General features: G+C 49.8%; 1 protein-coding gene and 1 long non-coding RNA gene across 2 annotated transcripts in view; one reads left to right on the top strand and one right to left on the bottom strand.

Annotated features, from left to right (window-relative positions):
- Window positions 1-13,778, bottom strand: part of dag1 (dystroglycan 1) — a 43,295-nt gene extending 29,517 nt beyond the window's left edge. Inside the window, exon 1 of the mRNA XM_086200443.1 lies at window positions 13,400-13,778. The gene's annotated coding sequence lies outside the window, so the exon portion shown is untranslated. The remainder of the gene's footprint in view (window positions 1-13,399) is intronic.
- Window positions 13,291-22,462, top strand: LOC147268671 (uncharacterized). Its single transcript, XR_015112211.1, has 3 exons — window positions 13,291-13,820; window positions 22,216-22,277; window positions 22,358-22,462. It is a non-coding gene; the product is annotated as an uncharacterized LOC147268671 (long non-coding RNA).
- The last annotated feature ends 244 nt before the right edge of the window (window positions 22,463-22,706 follow it).

Raw genomic sequence — 22,706 nt, 5'->3', positions numbered from 1 at the left:
GTCTTGTGTGTGTGTGTGTGTGTGTGTGTGTGTGTGTGTGTGTGTGTGTGTGTTAGACAGCTGGGGACAGTTGCTAGTGACAGAAAATGACAGCTAGCCAACTCTGTATCTGCCCCCCCCCAACACACACACACACACACACACACACACACACACACACAGCAGGCGCGCCCCTCTCCTCGACTTCTAACCCGCCGGGCAGCGCTGCAGACTTGCTAATCTGCGCCCTTTAATCCGAGGCTGCGCTTCAATCTGTGAACTCTCCCTCCCAGGTGCCATCCAATTCCCCCCCAGCGTGACCGGCTTTCCTTCCTTTGACAGCTCAGAGGCGGCTAAATAAATAAATACAGACTATTTTTAGACATTGACGTGCACAAAGTCAGAGGTCAAAGTAAGTGGTGGCGCAATGAGATTCATGAGGCTGTTCGTGCTGCTCCCGCCGGCAGAGGCTTCCTCTCCATCGAATGTCATTTTATCGACACAGACGGCGTCAAGTGGAGGTTTACGGTCCTGTTTTGGATGAAAGGGTTTGACACATCCGTCTTGTCTTGAGTCTGTTTTTATTATATTATATTTTATGATCTTAAAACAGTGACATGCTTCTTGCTGGATGTCACCCTGCAGCGCGAACATTCAGAACTCTTGGAGAGAAACCCTCCTGTCAGACGGAGGAGCAAGGCAGTGCCTCATGAGCCCTCAACACCAACGCTGGGCTTGGAAGGCAACTGATTCCTCGACGAGACAAACGCCAAAATGACCTAAGACATAACCGCTGTCACCAGATTATCAATTAATAAGAACAACAGTGAAATGACATGGAACCTGAGCAATTTTGTAGTACAAACAGAAGTCTAAAACACGACTTGTGAAAACAACAGTAGTCACCTTAGCTACCTTCCGAGCTAACGTCTAGCCGCTAATTTCCATCACCTGCGAGAGCTGGACACACCTGAATGTGGCCCCCAACTTGAGGAGTTTTATCGTTTATTCACTGGCCCACCAGCTCTGGATGGTGGCGCCACCACTTCTTAACCCCTGCAGTTTTATTCAGGTCACAGCTCAAATTTCTGCTGGGCTCCAGGTTCACAACAACTTGCTAACACTGCAGTTCTTGAATCCGCTAGCGGAGGGCTGCTGCACCTGCCACCTCATTCCACCTGGTGCTGCTCGTCAGAGAAACGGAACCACCAGAACAGTTCTGGTTGCATCATTTTCATTCCTGTTACAAAGAAGAATGTATTCAGGGGGTCCAAACCCCACAGCAGCATCTGGAATCGATTCCGAGAGCTCTCGGATTGTGATTTAGCTCCCGCTGGCCTTCGCCGCGCTGATAAACAGCTCTGGTCACATCTCCGTACTGCAGTGACCTGGATACTGCAGCCTGCGCGCGCGCGCGCGCGCGCGTGCGTGCGTGCGTGCGTGCACACGTTCCACCACCATGTCCCTCCTTGGTGTGTCACCTCCCATTAAACATATTCTCTCTCTCTCTCTACGTGTGTGTGTGTGTGTGTGTGTGTGTGTGTAATGAGTTGGCAGTGATAGCATCTCCTCCCGTCCCCATGGTGATGCAGGTCATCAATTCTCATCTTTCTGTCTGGTCTATCTGGCTCACGCCGCCGAGTTATAAATACACCAGCAGACAGCAAACAAACCAGTCAGCAAGTCAGTGAAGCAGCCGGGCCGGCGCTGGGAGAAGACTACCCGAAGGCGCTTTTCAAAACGTTACATAAGTGAAGCGGCCACCCGCCATCCCTCAGCGGTCATCAGTGAATAACGCTCAGCGTAACTGAGGAGTTCACACAGTTGCAACATCAGTATTTCCCTCTGTCCCTCCGTCCCCGCTCGCGGGCCACGTCCCCGCCCACATCCCTGTGGGGATGGCGTCGTACAGGTGGAGCCGTGTGACTGCCGGCTCTCCAGAGCCTTCTACAGGTACAGGGGCTCATTTTCCTCCCCCAGGCTCTTCTACGGTCAATAGAGACACCAGACCAGTGCTGAGTAGGAGGCCACAGCAGAGGTTCTCAACCTGGGGCGCAGGGCCCTAGGGAAGCCTGAGGGTCTTCCATCTTTTTCTTCTTTTAAACTTCTTAATCATTTTCATGTTCTTATTCCATAAATATATCATTTTTAGTATTTCTTGCTCTACCAATCATGGCCTTTCTGAATTTCAAAAAATTTTTATGAATTTTCTGCTCAAAGAAGTCACAACAAACAGACACAGATGAGGTTTGTGGTCCAGCAGGAGTGTGTGTGTGTCTGTGGGTTCCTGTGTGACGGGTTTGACTCCATCAGCCAGGATGCGGGACGCATTCACGCTGAAGGGTCCACAAACTGAGTCCTACGATACAAAACTACTGGCATTTTGATCCGTTTTCTCTTTCCCCAGCTTCTCCACTTGCTAGCTAACAGCTGCGTTCACTGACCATCGGTTAGCGTGAAACTTCCTTCGAAATCACAGCTTCCCCGTCAACAAAAAAACTTACAAACAGAAAAAGACATGAAAGCGAAGGGAGAGATCATCGGTGATTGAAGGCTTGGAAGCTCGAGCCAGAATATCTGACATCCTGGATGCTCATCAGACGAGGGAGACAGAGAGAGTTAGAGGGAGGAGACAGAGCAGAGTCCCATCCATCATCCAGTCAATGCTGGACAGCAGGATGAAGTCAAAGACGCTGGAAGGTGGGTGAGGAAGACGAAGCCCAGACAAACCAAACTGGGGGGGTCAGATGTCCATGAGGGGGTTGGTGAAACCAGCTGGTTCCCTCTGTGTCTCTGTGGTATTTGATACTCGTGCAACCGAAGACGTGTGGATGTTATCATACGTCCCATGATTCTGCTCGCTGGCAGGCGCGTTCCTCTCTCGAACATATTACCAACACGCTCTCTTGACTTGAGCATAAACAAGGAAACACAAACGTGTGTGCTTCCACGCCTCTGCCTCAGGCTGCAGGAGTCAAACTGAGGATGACATCAACAGACACATTTACTCAAAACAAGAGCAGTGGCGTGCTTCTGCAGCGTCAATCATTCCAGTGGCGCCGACTGATGACAGGATGAGATGAGAACACCTGGACGGAGGCGAACTACGGAATCCACCTGAAGTCTTCACCACAACGCCTTCAGCTTTAACCCTCGCACCTCCTCTCTGGGCTCCACCAGCAGACGAGCGCCGTCTCTGCTCCCTCCTCAGCCTGCTTCCTCCAGGAGCTCCGTGCCACTGAATCACACGCCTTCAAAGAGTCTTAACCAACAAGATGGAGAATCTGAGAGCCAATCGGTGATCTTCTGGTGAAGCAGGAGAACCTGGCAACATCATTGGAGCCGTTCACACACCAGCTGGTAGCACAGAGGCAGCAACACGTCAACGGCAGAGTAACGACTCTCATCATCTTCATCAAAGGCTTCGCACTACCGCTGCCCTCCATGGCGGTTCTGAGTTCAGCTATGAAGGAAAACACGGATCCATCAATGTCCCAATGCAGCGAACACAGCCGCTTCAGCAGAACCGCGGTTCTAGAAAGGTGTTCATCCACTCCGTCTCTACAGCCCCTCGTTGAAACCCATATATAGAGTGTGGGTGCAGCTACATCCATCCATCCATCCATCCATCCATCCATCCATCCATCATCTATCTATCCATCCATCTATCATCTATCCATCTATCATCTATCTATCTATCTATCATCTATCATCTATCTATCCATCATCTATCTATCTATCATCTATCTATCTATCTATAATCTATCTATCATCTATCTATCTATCATCTATCTATCTATCATCCATCTATCATCCATCTATCATCTATCTATCTATCTATCATCTATCCATCTATCATCTATCTATCTATCTATCTATCCATCCATCCATCTATCATCTATCATCCATCTATCATCCATCTATCATCTATCTATCATCTATCCATCTATCATCTATCTATCATCTATCTATCATCTATCCATCTATCATCTATCTATCATCTATCTATCTATCTATCTATCATCTATCATCTATCATCTATCCATCTATCTGTCCATAAAGATATAGATATCATCTATCATCTATCTATCTATCTATCTATCTATCTATCATCTATCATCCATCTATCTATCTATCATCTATCTATCTATCTATCTATCCATCTATCATCTATCTATCTATCATCTATCTATCTATCTATCTATCTATCTATCTAAATCCAGAGAGAGACATGGATGAGGAGTAGTTCCTTTTCATGCCGACTGAAAACAGACCCTCTATGTTCGTTATGCAGCAGTTTTGTACCTACGTGACATGCAGGAAGTAGGAGGTTGATTTATTTTAAACTAAATTCCACACTCAGTGGTTCTCCGTTCCTCAATCACCTCAAGCTCAGCTTTATGAATAAGAGTTGTTGGTATTGGTGAATACTGGAAACAGACACACCGAAATGATCCTCCGATGATAGGCTGATAACGGCCAGGGCGTTGGTGAATAACCCTGCAGCGCCAGACACATCGTCTTCCTTACAGAAACGTGTGTGTGTGTGTGTGTGTGTGTGTATGTGTGTGTGTGTATGTGTGTGTGTGTGTGTGTGTGTGCGTCTTGCCACCGCAGGAATGTGCCACTATTTGCTGAATCTGTTGACTCGTCCAAACTTGTCGAATGTGTGAAACCTGAAGCTGTCCTGCTTGTTTGTGAGTGTGTGTTGACACACACCACCTGATGCAACCGATTTGCCCCAACCTGTGCAAGCATGTAAATCCAAGCTAGGCTAGGCGGCCCCCACCCCATACCCACACGCACACAAACACACACGCGCAAACACAGTGGCGTTTGACTGTTAGATTTCACATGGCAGTCTCATTTCCTTGTGTTTGTCTCTTCAAACCTGCCAAGTGAAGGACGGCGAGCTGCTCGCTGAGTCAAGTGACATGTTACCACGTAAGCTTGCGACGGCTGCGTGTTAGTTTGGCTCCCCGTGTGCCTGTGAGGCTTCCCAGCTCACCTCCAGAGCCACTTTGATAAGGAGCCTCAGAAGCGCCGTGTTTCAGATCAGACGCTGCACGCCAGTTAAAACCTCCAATCAGCATTTCACTATCTCAGTATCCAAGGCATCATCAGGCCGTCAAATACTTGTCTCGCACTTTCAACCGGGAAGAACAAACCCGTACTTGTGAGAGACGCCCCCCCCCCCCCCCACCGAAGCAGACGGGTCTCCATGGTTATGGCAGCAGTTTGCTCTGACATTCTGGGCTGTCTTGGCTGCTGCGGTGAGCAGAATTCCTCCGTGGATGACCGAGCAACATGCCTCAACATGTGGTTTCCAAAAATCTGCATCAATAAATGCCAGCGTGAGGATGGAAAGTTTGAAGTCAGCAGCCGGGATCCAGAGCCGAGTGTTCTCTTTCACTGCCGCCGCCGCCAGCATGTCAAACGCTGCCGTCGAGCTTCTACAGCACGATCAGGATCTCGAATTTAACCCGGTTTATGAGGATGTGGAGGCGTGTCACGTGATTTCAGACATCATATCGCTTGATTCTATTAATTCCTGCCTTTCATGCCTCAGGACTGATTTGAGAAACCAGTCATTCGTTACTCGTAGGAAAATGAAACAGAAAAGATCTGAAGCTGAGTCTTTGGAGTCGTGCCCAACCAATGAGGAATATTCTGGGTGTGAAGTGCAGCGGCGGCAGGTGTGCAGAGGTTGGCATGAAGATCCCGCTCACAATAGTCAACTTCCACGTGTTCTAGTTGTGATCGTGTTTGTGTTGCTGAGACACAAGCCGAGTGTGTTCACGCAGCCACCTGTGTGACCGCGAACAGCAGATAGGAGAGGATCACCTTTGACCACGCCTCTTTTTACATGAGCGCACCCTCAGGCCAACAGACGGGCGCAGGGCGACGCTGACACGAGCAAACACATCCGCACTGCGCCTCAGAGCTGTTAGCGACCCACAGACAAACACAGAAATGCTGCCTTCAGGTTTGTTGGCTTCATCTCTGACACCGCCATCTTGCTCAGGGCCTTCAGACTGGTAGAACGTGCCGGACTCGTGCTGCTTTTGGCGTTTGTATCAAAGAAATGACTACACCAGGGACTAAGCGATGTAGTTTTACCTTACTTGACTGTTATGAATGTGTTTATCATGTAATTTTTTTAGAAAAATGTTCATGTTACCTAAGAAACACCACTTAGAATCCTCCAAAATCCTTGACGCTCTTAAATATTATCTTAAAAACTGTATTAACTTTCAAAATACAATAAAATGACACATTTACGAGGAAATTTTCTAAAGATGGTTTTGTGAATCCAGACCCAGGATTTCACTCATCAGATTATTGTTACCATGGTGGGAGGAGCCTCAGAGGGCCTCCAGACGACCACCGCTCAAAGACCAACCTAACCCTAACCTCCAGACAGACATAATAGAACATTATCCTAAAATAAAAGATGGATGAACAACCAGGAATTTACACACTCTAAAATGTCATTGGACCACAGCTGCTCTGGGGGAGTTCCTCCAGGTTCCAGTCCGGGAACCAAAATGTTTTCTCCCCTCACATTCTCATGGACCTGAAGTGGTATTTAGTGTCTTCACAGCTGAATTATATTGGCTGTTCAACACGTCGCAGCATGTGGCTGCTTCTCACGGGTTCTGGCGTGGCTCTGGAGTTCCTCCACGGTTGACCAGGCAACTCGGAGCGCCATTTGGCTCCATGACCAGAAGACTAACCAGCCAAAACAAGGGGGCTAATAAACCCGTCCAGTGATGAGCAGTTAATGCCCCAGAACTAATTACTGCACTGCCGCCCTGCTCCCCCCTACCGACCCGGTGGAGTGACATGAACACACACACACACACACACACACACACACACACACAGAAGAAAACCCTAGATGGTTAAACCTCTAAAAACGTGGCACTGAGACAATGATGACAACCTCAACGGCGAGGCGGTTCTGTGCCGTCCTACAGCAACCTGGAGCCGCTGGCTGGTCACCCAGACAAGCCCCTGCAATGACACAGGAAACCAGCGGTCGACTGGGAGTCACGCCCTGGTGGCTGCAGCGCCACACACATGGCAGCAATGTCACACTCCCCTGAGCTCCCAGCCGGAGTCCACGCCTGGATATTCTGTGTCGTCTGCTGCACACAGCTGCTGGGTGTGACTTCTCTAATCCAGACAGAGTCGTGGCTGGGGAGAGTTATTCATGGTCAGGGTTCGATCCGTTCACTCATGTCAAGGCATTCAAACCCCAGGAGGGAGGAGCAGCCAAATGAGTCACGTGACCCGCCAGGATTCAGCCAGCTGAGCTCACAGCAGAAACCTGCATCCATCAAGACAAAGAAGAACTTCAGAGGAAGAAAGAAAAGTATCCAATCTGTTTTTCCTTCTTAAACAGACAGAAATGACCACCTTGTATTTATGCTTTCAACTGCTTCAGCCTCCAAACAGCCGAGCGTTTCTATTCAGCTGAGCTATGCTAACACTTCCTTCCCACTGCCATTCATTGTGCTAAGCTAACTAGCTTATTTCCATAATGCAGCACAGGGAGCGACGGGTCTCTATCTTCCTGTCAAGGCAACTTTCCCTAAAATGTCCTTTCAATCTCATCAAAACTGGGAGCAAATACAGCTTTCTGTCCCCAACACTCCTCCCATTCTCCGCCTCCCGATCTGCTCAATCTGACCCAGTCTCCCGTCAGCTCCGACTAAGAATAGCGGCGGCGGTGGGCCAGGCCCACACCTTTTCAAGCCTCTTAAAACATCCTATGACTGCTTTATTTCAAGTTCTGACAAATGTTCTGAATGTGCATCCACAAGTGGTGTTTCATGGCGAGAGGATGAGTCACAGCGACAGAATAGAAGCCAACGGTGGGCAGAGAAACGCTTCATCCCCTATTTTAGCCCAGAAGGGTTGAGAGGGAGGAGGAGGCCGGCGGAGACACTGGATCTAAATCTCAGCTCCCGATGTGATCAAGTGGGCTTACGCCACAACATGCACACTTTTTACTTCCTCCTAAAGCTTTGGAGGAGGGGGGGGGGGGGGCATCATCATCTCTGAGCCGCAAGAAGAATCCTCCTTCCACTTGAGGCTGGAAGAGCAGGGAGCCCAAGATTAGACAAAGCATTTGAGAGGCTTTTCGGAGCGTCTTCTTTTGGACGATATTGATTCTGAAACAGCTCTGAGAAACTAGACCCCGGGGGGGGGGGGGGTCGTCTGGGGAGTATGTTCGACTTCATCTGCCCGTCTTCCAGGTGGTTGAAACCAAAATTGCTGTTTGTTCTTCTGACACATGAAGAAGGAGAAAAGAATATGCCTTGATTTTTCATCTAAAGCCAAAGAAACAACGCAGGAATTAGTCCCTGCCAACGCCATACAGCCACGCAACGACATGGCGGCGGTCATCCGGGGGTTAGAGTTGTTGCTCAGCACATCCATGGTTATGTAAGTAGGGGCCTATGCACGCTTCGAGCAGGGAAAAGAAGCAAGAGGAGAAACCAAAGCGGAGTTCTAGGGTTTCCTCACAAAACCACTAAACAGCAACTCACAGCAGGCCAGAGACAGACTGTTCACCTCCTTCACTGCATCAGTCGTCACAACACGGCGGCAGAGGCTGAGCTCACTTCCTGCTCGTTACTTTGATGCTCAGTAACATCGGAGTTGATCTGCACTTCTAACCTTAAAACTTGAAGTGCAGTGATCAGGCCTTCAAAGTGAAGCAGGAATGCTTTCGTATCATTATGGTCTGGTCCGCCTCCTCTGAGAGGCTGACCAACTCTGACTGGAAGTCAAACCTTTCAGAGAGAACGTGCCGGGTCCCCTCCCCGGGTCCCCGCCTCCCCGGGTCCCCCCCTCCCCGGGACCCCCCCTCCCCGGGTCCCCTCAATCAAACACGGAATAATGAGCTGAACTATGTCCATGCACCCCTTTGTCAGTGTGGCTGTTAGAGGGTTAAACATCTTTGATGGCTCCCGAGCAGCACCGCTGTCAACGATTTCGCCAGATCACCGCACATTTCTCTCTGTTGTTGACGAGTTTGCAGCCCCGCCTCTTAGTCTTTGGTCAGATTTTAGTCACTGACGATGAAACGAGCCTTGATAGCAGCTGCATACGTCTCCGGTGTCACTGTAACATTCAACACCTACACAAGATGGCTGCAGCAGCAGAACCCGTCACCAGGCTCCACCTGAAGACTGAAGCGTCTTTCAGAGGCGAATCGTTGGACACACACACACACACACACACACACACACACACACACACACACACACGTTTACTTAAAGGCTGCAGGAGAAATACATTATAAACAGACTGGGAGAGGAAACAACTGGACCTCTGTGGATGGCAAACACCAATAGCACCACTCCAGCATCACGTGACCAAGCGCTGTATAAATCCGTGTGTGTGTGTCCTCAGCTCCTCATCAAAAAAAAAAAAGACAAGATGAGGTTATTTACTGCCTGGGACACTAATCTGTTTTTTAATCCGTTTTTTCTCATCTGAGGAAAGTCGCCTGCACTTTTCAGCTTCATGCTCGCCGCCCAGCCGAGGCCTTCGCCGTCGGCCGTACAGGAGGGCAGACTCCTCGGTTAAACCTGCTCAGTCACTCATTCAAAGTGCCAGCTCGAGCTGACACATGGCAGGCAAATAGCACTCTTTTACACTCGTGGAGAAAAACCAGCCAAAGCACACATTGAGGTGTTTATTTTCAGCCTGGTTGCTCTCTGCTGCGAGCGGCGTCAGCTGATTCAATCAATCTAAAATAAAAACCAAGCATCTGCTTGACGGCGCCTCCCCGTCAGCTCACTCTCAGAGGCTGATCGCTGCTCAACATTCCATCATCCGTCCTGTCGCACCGCAGGACTTCACCCCTCCTTCTCACCGATTCTCAGCATCACATCAACACACACATCCACTGAATTAATACATTTGAAAATAAACTTCTGCCAACACAAATCTGGTCATCAGAAAGATTTCCCCTTTGACTGCTCAATCTGCTGTCCACGAGGAGCCTCCTCAATCCAGACGTACGATCAAGAAGCCACCAACATTTTGACCGCACACCTAAACTAACCAGAGCATCACTAGCTCGGTCAAAGAAGACAACAAGATTATAACAACAAAAAGGCATAGAGTACCTGAAAGACGAAATACACTTTAGTGAAGTATCACTTAAAGTAACCCTTGGCTGAAGTTGCTACGAGCCTCAGGGCTAACGTTACTGCCTAGCCCCCTCTATTTGAAGCAGTTGAGAAGCAAACCTGCTGCCACAGTTCTGAATCGTTGAGTGTTCCTTTGCTACCAGCAACTGTAACTGATGTGGTTCAGTTCTTGACAGGGTACAGGGGCCAGACCATCAGGTCCACCAACAGTTTCACCTGGAACCACCTGGGATGTAGCCTCTTGCTGCTAAACCAATGTTTCCTTCCTGATACTAACATTTTGTTCTGGCTGATAGCTGATATTTACTCTTATCAGCCTGATCTATACTTTAATAATGGTTCTCCGTATGCCTGTAATGTGCAGTCCACCACTGGAGGGAGCTGGTTAGCGCAGGGTAAGAGGCCTCACCGTTTAGCTTAGCTTGCGTTTGCAAGCTCTCCATCTACGTTCTACCCAAAACGGCTGCCAAACCTCAAGTTCTTCAAAGTCTTCAAACTTACTGAAACTAAACGGAGGGAGAAGCTTAGCAAACACAGCATTTCTGTAGGGAATGAGGAGGTCTTGTCTTTGTTAGGCAGGTCTGGTCTCCACACGGTCCTGGTTTGACGCTTCATCAGCTGACACCGAGATGAGCACCAACACAGTGAACATCCATAGCAACGCCGTGGAGAGGCAGACGCACACCAGCCCTCACTGAAGACACACAGTTATGAACTCAACAATCCCACTCTGTCCCTCCCTCCCTCCCTCGCACACACACACACACACACACACACACACACGCACAGTTGTATCATCATCACTTCCTGCCACTGCAGGGAAACAAACACAGTTCTCCGTGTGGAGGATTAAAGACGGCTCGTCTACAAAACACACCAGCTCTATCAACACGACGGCTGTTTACACACACGCACACACACACACACACACACACACAGACGCGTGCACGCAAGCAGGCGAGCAGGCGAGTGTGCTCAGCTGCAGGTCGGCCTGATTTACGTCACAAAGAGCTCAATAGAACAGTAGAGAATGGAGTGGAGGCTGACGCGGGGAGCGAGTATTGATTTACATCTATCGGGGTTGCGGGGAAGGAGGTGAACCTGGACGCCTCTTCCTTCAGACGGAGAATAATAACCCCCGCGGGACCACTCAGAACCCTCCAAATTGCCCATTACTGAACAGCTGAGTCCTTTAATTTATTCCGGGCCGGTGGCGAAGAGCAGCCAGGTACTTTGGAACAATCAAATGGCATTAAAACAGGAGCTATATATCTCTGCTGTGGGGGAAGGACACTCTCTCTCCAGGGAAGCTCGCGGAGCTGCCAGACACGGATTGAATCGCTACCAGGACTCAAAGGTCATCGCGCAGCAGCCAAAAACCACCTCTGTAGTGGAGCCAGGCCGTAACGCGGAGCCCCTCTGTATCCCTGATGGAAAAATGCTTCCCAGCACGAACATTACTGGGACACCAGACGGGCTCTTTACAGCCCGCCATGGCGTGGACCTTCGATTCAAGGACATTAAATGGCCCACGTTGATAAGCGGGACACGTCGGAGATGCTGCACATGCTGATGTCATAAACTACAATCAGAGGACGCGGCCATCGCCACGGTGACCACAGAGGAGGCTGGCGATATGACCCCAAGTGCATCGTGGGACATTCGGGTTCCTGTTCAGACACCTTCCATCAATGTTTACATCGATGGAGTCTGAACCCGGCGCCTCTCGCCTGACTTCAAGAACCCTGGAACTATTTTTGTGTTTCTGCTCGTTCAAACCAATCGATCGGTTTTTATCTATAAAACCTGACCGACCAGTTCCACGTGGAGCTGAAGTGCCTGCGGTGTGCGTCACATGACACCGTGTGACTCACCACTCGGTGGAGACCTGAAGTCAGAAATATTTTATTTAAAATTTCTATTCCAAATTATTACAAATGATAACATCGAACCTTACGCCAGCAATGAGAGTCTGAAATGATTTCATCACATAAATCACCAAACGCCATCGACAGCAGGAACATCGATGCAGCGTCGTGATGAGAATCGCGATAAAATGCCGCCTTGTTTCTGTTCTTTGGGTCGAATCGCTTCTGCATTCCCCGGCTCAGCAGCTGCTGAAGGAAGGAGAGCCAAACCCATCACCATGACATCGTTACTGCTGGAAAGGGAGGTCAGGGAGCAAAAGGTGACTGAAACATGGTGGACTCAAAACGTGGCTCCATGTTGAACCTCTTCTTATTTTATCAGTGAAATAGCAAACATCAGGAAACTTCTCATTGAATCACAAAAATCCAATATTCAGACTGCCAGCGGTGATTCACGTGCTGGAATCTGAGATGAGCCATTCTTTACGAACGATTCTTTACGAACGATTCTTTACGAACGATTCTTTACGAAAATCTAGCAGATTACAACGATGTTCGTTTGTGATAGTATTTTATTTCAATACCACAGACACGAAGACGTCTACAAATAATAGTTATTGTTTTCGAGTCCAGTGCTGTCCTGGAATGAGAATCACACTTCTGCTCTTCCTCCATGAGGCGAACATCGGTTTACTCGGTTTATCGCAAGTCGCAAAGCATTTCAAAAAAATAAAGGATCCCAGTGGATCCCGCTATTCTGCACCTGCACACCGGAGAAGTTAGAAGCAGCTCACCAGGGAGAGACCCAGCGGGCGGCTCGTCCCCGGCGGACCAGCAGGCTGTCAAACGTCTCCATGGCGAAGCGACGTGACGGGAATCAGGACGAAGGCGACAGCGCCGAGGAATGAGGTCACCGCCTCGCGAGGCACTTTACCGGGGCTTCGACCGAGCCCCCGTCCCCCCCACTGGAGGCAAGAAGTAAACCAGTCGGGCTAATCACGCAGAGCCCCCCTCCCCCGGCCTGCCCCCAGGCCCGGCTGGATGCACCTGTTCCCGGCCGGAGGAGCGGTGGCTTCAGCCGGCCACCGAGGGGCGGGCGAGGGGGGCACAAGGACGCGAGGAGAAGAGGTGAGGGAGGCGGGGAGCGGGGAGAAGGAGCCGGCTGGTAAAACGGCAATCACCGCGAGTCCAGCCGGCGGCGGCACCCGGAGGCATAAACAAGCGCACCGTATCTACGCGGATCTGACGGACCTCCGGTGCTGGTTCGACTCTCCGGCTGCCGACCGGGATCTCCTTGACCGAACACTTCCCACCCCAGCCAGGCGGGGAGACCGGAGACAACACGGACGTGACAAGAAAGAACCAAAGACAGGAACTGACCGTGAATCCTCCCCGGGAGCACCTCCCTTCCAGCGGACACACGGGCTGAAGCGCTCGGCGTCGGGTCTCCTCCTCCCGGCTGGCGACAGACTGGCGGCTCCGGCTCCGAACTTAGACTCCAGCCTCCTCCGCGGCACAAATATGGAGCCGCTGCAGACCGAAGCGCCAACAAGGGAAATCCTCAAAAGAACCGATTAGCTGGGGTGTAAATCGCACGCCGCCGCGGAACCGCTGAGGTAGTCGGCCGCCACGCAGAGCCTCCACAGCCGCCACTGACACAGGAACTCACCGCGGCCGCGTCCCGCTTCCCCAGGTTTCTCCACGCGAATGTCCGCGGCCGAGGCTGGAGGGAGAGTTTCCACCCGGAGGAGGAGGAGTGAAGGAGGGCGACTCGTCACACTCCTCCCCCCAGCTGCCACCGGTGACCCCTCCCCTCTCCTCCCTCCCTCCCACCATTCACTCTATTTACTCCCTCCGCCCCCCCCCCCCATCGCGACGCACCTCCGTCATCGAAGCGCCTCAACTCACGTCCTCATCCTCTCGCCTGTTCTTCCTGTCGTTCCTACACATTTGTAGGCTTGTGGTCGAGTTGACTACACTTCATACTCTCATAGTTCCGTTTTCTCCTTGTCTGTCTTTCATGTGTGGTCCAGTCACCAGACAGGTTGCATCTGTTTTCTCATTTTGTTATTTTTTAAATGTAATTTGTAATCTTGTTTGTCTTTTTAAGCATTCATTTTATGATATGAGTCCCCACCCCACATGTTGCATGGATGCGTTCATGGATTTCTTGTCCTACGTGTGTTCTTTAGTCTCTTCTGATTCTTCACCTGTTCTGCGTACCTCACCTGACAGGCTTCATTTGATTCATTCCCTTTATTACTGTATCATATTTTCAGGATTTTTATATTTTGCTTCCTCTCCTTTTCTCATTTTTACATCAAAATCACCAAAGACATTTATTTATCTGTATGTTTATTATAAATGAGAAAAGTCATATTTTAATTACAAGAAATCTTTTGTTGACTTTTTTGGTGAGGGGTCGACCTCACCTGGGACTTCTGCTCGCTGATGTTTTAACTCCTAATCACCAGAATCTTCTTTCACAAGCTGTTAATGAAAAGACACCCGCCTGCTCTCAGCTGAGGGCCCAGGGGAGGAGCCTGGGGGACCCCTGGGGGGCCGGACCCCACTGAGAGGACACCTGCCTGCAGCTTGCGACTGCTGCACGGACTGAAGGTCTCGGGACCAGAAATGACCACGAACACGGCGAGCGCCTCGCAGCTGCTGATGTGGTGATGATGATGATGATGAAGAAAGTGTCCATAGACTGGTCCACACATTTATATGGAGATTCTACGGTAGAATAGTTGATGGGAACCTTCCTGCACTTGTTGGAAGAGTTCTATGAACGGTTTGGAACAGATAACCTGCCTGTTAGCCTGTTAGCCTGTTAGCTGTTTAGCGTGAGTGGTCACGGTGAGTAAATGTACGTGAGTGGCATTTGTACTCATCACCTCATCACCAACAAGCAAACCTGTCTGCATTGATGGAGTTGACATCTGTGCCGTGTTCCTGTGCTGCCGTGACGCTCCGAGGCCAAGGAGGCCACTTCCTGTTGGCCCTCTGCAGCAGAGCATCGGGGGCCAGAGGGCTGTTCCTCTCCCCCACCAGCAGAGGCAGTAGTGGCGCTGATGGCGGCTGGTTCAGCGTCGCTGATGGGTTGCCCGGTCGCCTCTGTGTTCGAATGCTGGGATGCTGTCAGCGTTAAGAGCATCATAACAGGAGAACCGCTTTTCAGCTCAATTTTGGAACCTCTGTGTGTTTTAATGGCACTGCTGTTCGCCAGCCGCCTTCATCTGGTCCCAAACCGCCGACTGCTGATCAGATCCCGCCTCTCCAGGAAGACAGCGATCCGAAAATGGATCCTGATGCCGTTCCCCAGCAGGGAGCCGGATGTTTTCCCAGGCTGTCCCTCCATCCCATTCTTGAGGAAATGTTTCCAAATTTGGCACAGATGTCCACTGAGACTCAGGGATGAATTGCAAAGTTTGTGGCGGTCAAAGGTGAAAGGTCACAGTGACACTATTTCTGGAGGGTGTGAGGAGCAGTGGCTAGAAGTGTTACAGTTGAGCACATCAGCATTGCTCTCAGACACAATGGCGGGAGCCTGAACTCCTTTGAGAGGAAAAAGCCTCATTTCACAATGCATGAGTTTTTGAACGAGCAGCTAAAGACGAGAGCTCCCGCTGTGAGCGCCGGGCCCCTCCAGCCAGCAGAATCCCCCGCCTCCTCAGGCAGAAAGCTCATCTCCTAGAGACGTACCCCGCGTCACCGTGTCCCCACAGCATCAGGTCACCTCTCCTGGATCCTCCTCCTCAAGCAGCCACAATGGCCTTTATGAGGAGCGTCACTCCTCCTCTTCAGTCCTTTTCACCTCTCTTTCTCCCTCTGTCCAACTCTGGGTTCGTATCGTCAGGACGTCGTTTGTGCTGACCCTTGCGACACAAAACACCTCAAACCTGGTGCGTCTCAGTCCAACTGAAGGCAAAACTGTAAAATAGTCAAGGTGTGTTTTCCATAACGAGTGTTCAGAGTTCAATCCTGTGATTCCACACTGATTACTGCCACTACCAACAGAGCCCGACACTGTCCCCAGGAATCCTGGAGAAGATTCAGCTAGCACCTACATTAGCCGCTGCTGGTGGTCACATGACTTCTAGCATTTGCCTCGATCCTCCCTCTGGTAATTCATGCAATTAATCCAGCTGGGAAAAACTCACCTCCTCCCGCTACTCATGAGCGCAGGCTAACAGTCGCTTGTTGGAGCTTTCAGTTAATGTCATTTCTTAGATATTTGAAGTGTTGAATTTGTTTTTATGTTCTTTAAATCTGTTCCAGGTTGCAGGAACAGATTTAAAGATTTACTTGTCACTACCTCTACTTGCTTTTTGAGGTTTTTGTTGTAGTATTGTTTAGTATCGCCATGGAGACATTCCAGGCAGGTACCGTATCATCCCAGGCCCTCGACACGAACGGTGTGATATTTATCTACGAGGACGTGTTCACGAGGCTGCATGGAGACAGTGTACGGCTTCATTTATACATACAAACATAAATCAAACAACACAGTCACGAAAACTGAAGACGTGAACACACACACACACACACACACACACACACACACACACACACACACACACACACACACTCGTCTCTGCCTCGCTGCTGTGTCTCTGCCCCATTTCTTCATTTCTTTGTGCTTGAGCTGAGATGAAATATTAACCAGGAGGACGGCACCCTAACCCACATACTGCACGCTGCTCTCCCAGCACACACACACACACTCACACACACATTCATATTTAAGCATCATGATACACACAGACACACATCTAAATCTAGGCAAACACGCTGCTGGATCCCCAGACCCGCCTCACATTTCGCCTCATCGACTTGCCCCCCCCCCCCCCAGCCGAGGCAGCGTGGGCTTATCAGCGCTTCAGCTCGTCTCTGGTGTCGATTGATTGAGTACAGCGCAAAGTTTTCCTATCATGCACTCATCGCATAATCTGACACGCTCTGAATACCTGCTGTTCAATAATCAATTTACTGGCATTCAGCAACGAGATGCCATTTAAAACCCATCTTCCCCTCCCCCTCCCCACCCCCCGGGTGCAGTATTAAAAATATAAGACTACATAGGCGACGCTCATTAGAAATAGAGAGAGGAAGATGAGAGAAGGGAGAGTGGGAGTGAGGGGGTGAGGGGGTGAGGGGGTGAGGGGGTGGGGCAGGCAAATAGGATTTGAAGCCTTGCAAAAGAGGAAGGCTCTTCTGGAGGGGGGGGCTGTCACTTTTGGTTAGATACAGTCGGAGGGATGGGCCCCGGCTCGCCTGGCGTCATCCTGCCTTCACACTGTGAGATGGAGGGTTGCCTTGGTCTCCCGTCCATCTGAGCACGTGCAGAAGCTTTGGAGCAAACACCTGGTCCTGATTAGTTTGACTGACTGTTTCTCAAATGTGAGTTATGAGATTATTATGATGAATACACCTGGTCCCTATAGACCCATGGTCCCTATAGATGCCTGGTCCCTATAGACCCATGGTCCCTATAGACCCATGGTCCCTATAGATGCCTGGTCCCTATAGACCCATGGTCCCTATAGATGCCTGGACCCTATAGACCCATGGTCCCCATAGATGCCTGGTCCCTATAGACACAGGGTCCCTATAGATGCCTGGTCCCGATAGACACAGGGTCCCTATAGATGCCTGGTCCCTATAGACCCATGGTCCCTATAGATGTCTGGTCCCTATAGACCCATGGTCCCTATAGACCCCTAGTTCCTATAGACCCCTTGTCCCTATAGACACCCTACTTTCAAGCTGAAGAGTCAAAAAATACATCTTCTCCACATTTGGAGGAGTCACATGTTACCAATTAAACCAAAGTAGTGTAATCAGTAACTGATTACTCCACACAGACAGTAATGCTGTAAGTGTCTGTCCATGAAAGTAACTAGTAATATCTAACAGATTACATCATGGAGGTAACGAGCTCAAGCCTGGTTGGTCACCAAGGCCAAGGCCTCCACTCGCTCCATTGACCCCATGCCCACAGCTCTGGTCAAGGCTGCCTCCCATCTGTCAACTCTCACAATACAGGCATTGTCAATGCATCTCTCCTGTCTGGTTCGGTACCCATCAGCTGAAAACCGCCTCTGTCACTCCCATCCTGAAAAAGGTCAGCTTGGACCCCACTGACCTTGGCAACCATTGACCAATCTCCAACCTCCCTTTCATCAGTAAGACAGTCGAGAGACCACCCAGCTCCACCATCACGTGTCCACCAATGAACTGTATGAACCATTTCAAGACCCACCACAGCACTTAGACAGCCCTCCTGAGCATCACAAATGACCTCCTGAGGGCTGCGGATTCTGGCAACATCAGCATCCTGGTCCTGTTGGACCTTACCGCTCCCTTCAACACAGTCTCCCACTCCATTCTTCTGACACGACTTTCCCACCGCATTGGACTCACTGGTACTGCTCTGTCCTGGTTCCTCTCCTACTTGTCTGACTGAAAACAGTTCATCACAATTCATGGATCCAGCTCACCCTGCCCCAGTCGACTCAGTGTTCCACAAGGTTCTGTCCCTGGCCCCCTCCTCTTCACCATCTACATGCTCCCACTTGGTCAGATCATCCGCTGTCATGGTTTACATTTCTACTGCTATGCTGATGATTCCCAACTGTATCTCAGCACATCACCATCCGCCCAACCCACCCCTCCCCAATCTCTTATCAACTGCCTGCATGAAATAAAATCCTGGATGACCACCAACCTGCTCCAACTCAACAGCCAGAAAACAGAAGTCATTGCCATCGCTCTTAACTCTCTGCTTCACAAGGTTGTGGATCTTGTCCTCTCAGTGGATAGTGTCTCCACTTCGGTGTCCACGGAGGTCTGCAACTTGGGTGTCATCCTGGACTCAACCCTTTCATTTGACTCACACATTAAATCTGTCACCAAATCTGCCTTCTTCCACCTCAGAAACACCTCCAGACTCTGGCCATCACTCTCTGATTCTGTTGCTGAAACACCCATACACGCCTTCACCACCTCACGTCTGGACCACTGTAATGCCATCCTCCATGGGATCACCAATAAAACTCTGGACAGGCTTCAACATGCGCAAAACTCGGCTGCCAGGGTTCTCAACCACATCAAACCCTGGCAGCACATCACCCCCACCCTCAAACAGCTGCAGGCTCCTCATCCTCACCTACAAACCTCTGCATGCACTGGCCCCTCAGTATCTAACCAACCTGGGTCTCCTCACCCCCCCCCCCCCCCCGCACAAGCAAACGCACCTTTGGGAGCAGGGCCTTCAGTGTGGCAGCTCCCACTCTGTGGAACTCACTCCCAACACACCTCCGCCAGGCCCAAACCCTGGAATCCTTTAAATCTTTGTTGAGGAGGCACTCGTTCTCCCAGGTCTTCACCTGTTAATTTGTTGTCTTGTTGTTTTCTGTGTTATTGTTGAGGGTCCTTGGGTGTCGTGAAAGGCGCTATAGAAATTGAAATCGAAGCCTGCCTGTGACCCTGTGAACCTGCAGCTCTCTCACTAGTTTTTCTCACGTTTTCACTCCGTCAACTTGTTTCTTCTCAGCAGCATTGAGTTTTTTCTCTTTGTTACACTAAACACCCCCCCACCCCCACCTGTCTCTCTCCATGGCGTCAGTTTACTCCAGCTTCTCCTCCCATCAGGGCCTCTGTCATGTAGCGTCATGAATATTGAAACACCACCCTGCTCAGTGGAGCCTGGCCTGTCTGAAGCTGTTAGGAGCGACGCATCTCATTGCGAGAAGCGTGCGAGGAGCTCAGATGCTGCGTCTGCCGGCCACATTGCCCCACCCCTCAACTCCACAGTCCGGTGCTGCTGTCTTTGGGCCTGAAATTCCAACTAGAGTAGAGTACAGTCACTCTGTACGTGTGAAAATGGTTGTGTTGTTGAGGTTTGCCTTTCTTTGTGTGTTGGTGGTTGTGAGCTGCGTGTGAGCGATGCAGGTGACCCTCTGCTCCTCCCATTAGGTTTCAACCCTCTCTTTTATAAGGAGCCATGAAAGTGCACGTGTCTGCAAAACCAACTAATTAAAGGTGTAATTGTCAATGTGATGGTGATCAAAATGGGCTAAAATGTTTTCAGTCGTTCCAATCTAGAGTTGGAGCCTAGATGAGATGTTTGAACTTCTATTGAATGGAGTGTTTGTAAAAAGGAATCAAGAGCTTGGAGCCACGACGAGGTTGAGCTGTTAATGACTCAAACATTGTACATGATTTTGTCAGACATCAGAGGCCTAACCTCTAGAAGCCATGGTTTCACCTGCAACCTGCGTGCTGTCAGCGCAGGGAGACTTCACCTTTGCTGCCATTCCATCCAGATGTTCCTCAGAGAACAGAATCTCATTCAGGGTCAGAACATGGTGGAGAGGAAGTACGATGTCAATACCTCAAACTGATTCTTCTGAATGAATCTACTTGGTGAGTCTGCACCTCTGCTGATGCCCCCAGTCGTTCGTGTCTTTGCTCAGACCTGTAAGAACTGCCCGGGTGCTGAGGCGTGTACCACCCCGAGGTTGTAAAACAGATCAGTATCTAGTTGGTGGTCTTGTGAAACAGAGGCCCTGAAGTCTAATTAGCACATTAAAGACCCAGAGAGCAAGCAGGGTTTGACAGATGAGACAATAGTGATAAATGTCACTGCTGAATGCCAACACCCTGTTCCCTGCTGCAGCTCAAACACACAACACACACGGGCCAACACACACGTCGGCATTCAACTGATCCTTCAAAAAGTGTATTTCACCTTTCAAGTACTCACTAATAGAGGTATTCAGCTCACGAAGATGTTTTATTTCCCTCTTCATCACTTCGTAGTGACTCCAGAATGCAGGAAGAGCAACCCACAAATGTTTACCTTGAAGCTAACGGAGACTGATGGCTAACAACAGCTAAACTGTCCAGAAACGTCTGGTCACCAAATCTCCTGGCTGTCTAATGAAATCCAGGACTCCTTGGTCCAGACTGATTCAGATTCAGATTCAGAAAACTTTATTCATCCCCGTGGGGGGCAATTAAAGAAAGAAACATCAAAACAGGAGGGAGTGGGAGTGATGATGTTTACTTCCCCCCTGATCACCTTTGATCCACAGCCTGATGCTCTCCACGATCAGGGATCCACTAACCGATATCACCTGCTCGACTCTGATTCTTGTTTTACAGACGGAAGATTCTTTCATCCTCATGGTGCTCAGCTACAGTCAGGTTCAACTTCAAATACTTTAAATTGATGTGAGAAAAAAAAAGAAAAGACAAGAAGAAGGTGTTGCATGGTCAACAGCTACCAGTGGCTGTGGCTCTTGATCTCGTACCTCGTCACCGGAGCGCCAGCTTCATCTTGGCGTGCATCCAACATACACGGCTGTTTCCTTTCAAGGTCTCAACTGATCAGAAAATTCACGTTTGTTCATCCTGGTCTAATCTTAGCAAGCGCTGCCGGCTCCTTCTGTCAGCCGCCATCATCCCTCGTCCTCAGGCTGCGCGCACCAGGTCACTAAAGGTATTCAATGAATCCAAGAGGAACATGCAAAGTCGCGCCATTGATCCATTGTTCAGAGCGAGGAGGGGTCCTATCTTGAATCACCCCCCTGGGCAACACTGACTGAAGGAATGTGAAAACAGAAGATGTCTGCTTTGGTACTTCAGGGCGCACATTGATCATCTGGACAGGGAGGGACAGAAAATGGTGGCAACAAGAGCCATAATTGATCTCAGCTCCTCCTCCATCATTAAGTGCTCAATTTCATGAAGTGAAGTTCTTGACAGGGGTGGCTCCATGCAGGACACTCGCATACCTCCCAGTCTGCTTTTCTACCCCAGATTTTTTAAATTTTAGGGCTCCAGCACCAACTGTCGGAATTATTCTTGCTCTTGTTCCTTTTGAATCACATTTTTCAGGTGAAAATTTGATATGAGTTTTGCAGATGACAGCAAACCAGCGACGCTGTGATCGAGGTTCATTGCTAAAAATGACAGCTTCAGATTCAGAAAACTTTATTTGTTCCCATGGGGGGCGATTAGCAGTGCTGCTACATGTGCTCACCAACTCCTGCAACAACATGACACATGAGCAGCAACTCACCAAGCAGGCTTTAAATCTGACTAATATTCATGGAATATTATTTAAAAATATTAAAGATTTAACGACAATTGTGTGACTCTATGTCTGTTCTCGTTCCACGGTGCAGGTGAGGAGGTTGGGGCATGTTCAGAGACTGTCGGCTGTTTCCTGGACGAGGGCAGTAAAGAGGTATAAGACCTTTGAAATGGAATATAAATCTCATTTTCACAATGATGTGAAACTGTGGTCATAAATGTCAAATGTATCAGCTTCCAGGGCGCCATGTGGATGCTTTGATCTCCCAACCAACATCAAAATCCAACCTCTGACCTCGGTGGGCATGGCAAGATGGCCCTGAATCCCTGAAAGCTGATTAATGAGGGGAAATTATTTTATTTCAATTCCTACATTAGAGGCGGCCCGTTGGAGCAGTGGTCCTCCCTGTGGCCCCCCAGCAAGAAGGTTGTGGGTGGAGCCCCGGCTGCAGCACGGGGTCTTTCTGTGTGAGTCTCCATGTTCTCCCTGTTCCTGCTGGGTTCTCTCTGGTACTCCAGCTTCCTCCACAGTCCAAAGACATCAAGAGGGACCAGGTTAATCCAGACTCTAAATTGACCGTAG

Source organism: Aulostomus chinensis, chromosome 3 (assembly GCF_037954235.1).
Source record: "Aulostomus chinensis isolate RoL2024-O1b breed Wild chromosome 3, RoL_Achi_v1.0, whole genome shotgun sequence".
In the NCBI taxonomy this organism is placed as follows: domain Eukaryota; kingdom Metazoa; phylum Chordata; class Actinopteri; order Syngnathiformes; family Aulostomidae; genus Aulostomus; species Aulostomus chinensis.
This window is presented reverse-complemented; position numbering and strand designations above follow the sequence as displayed.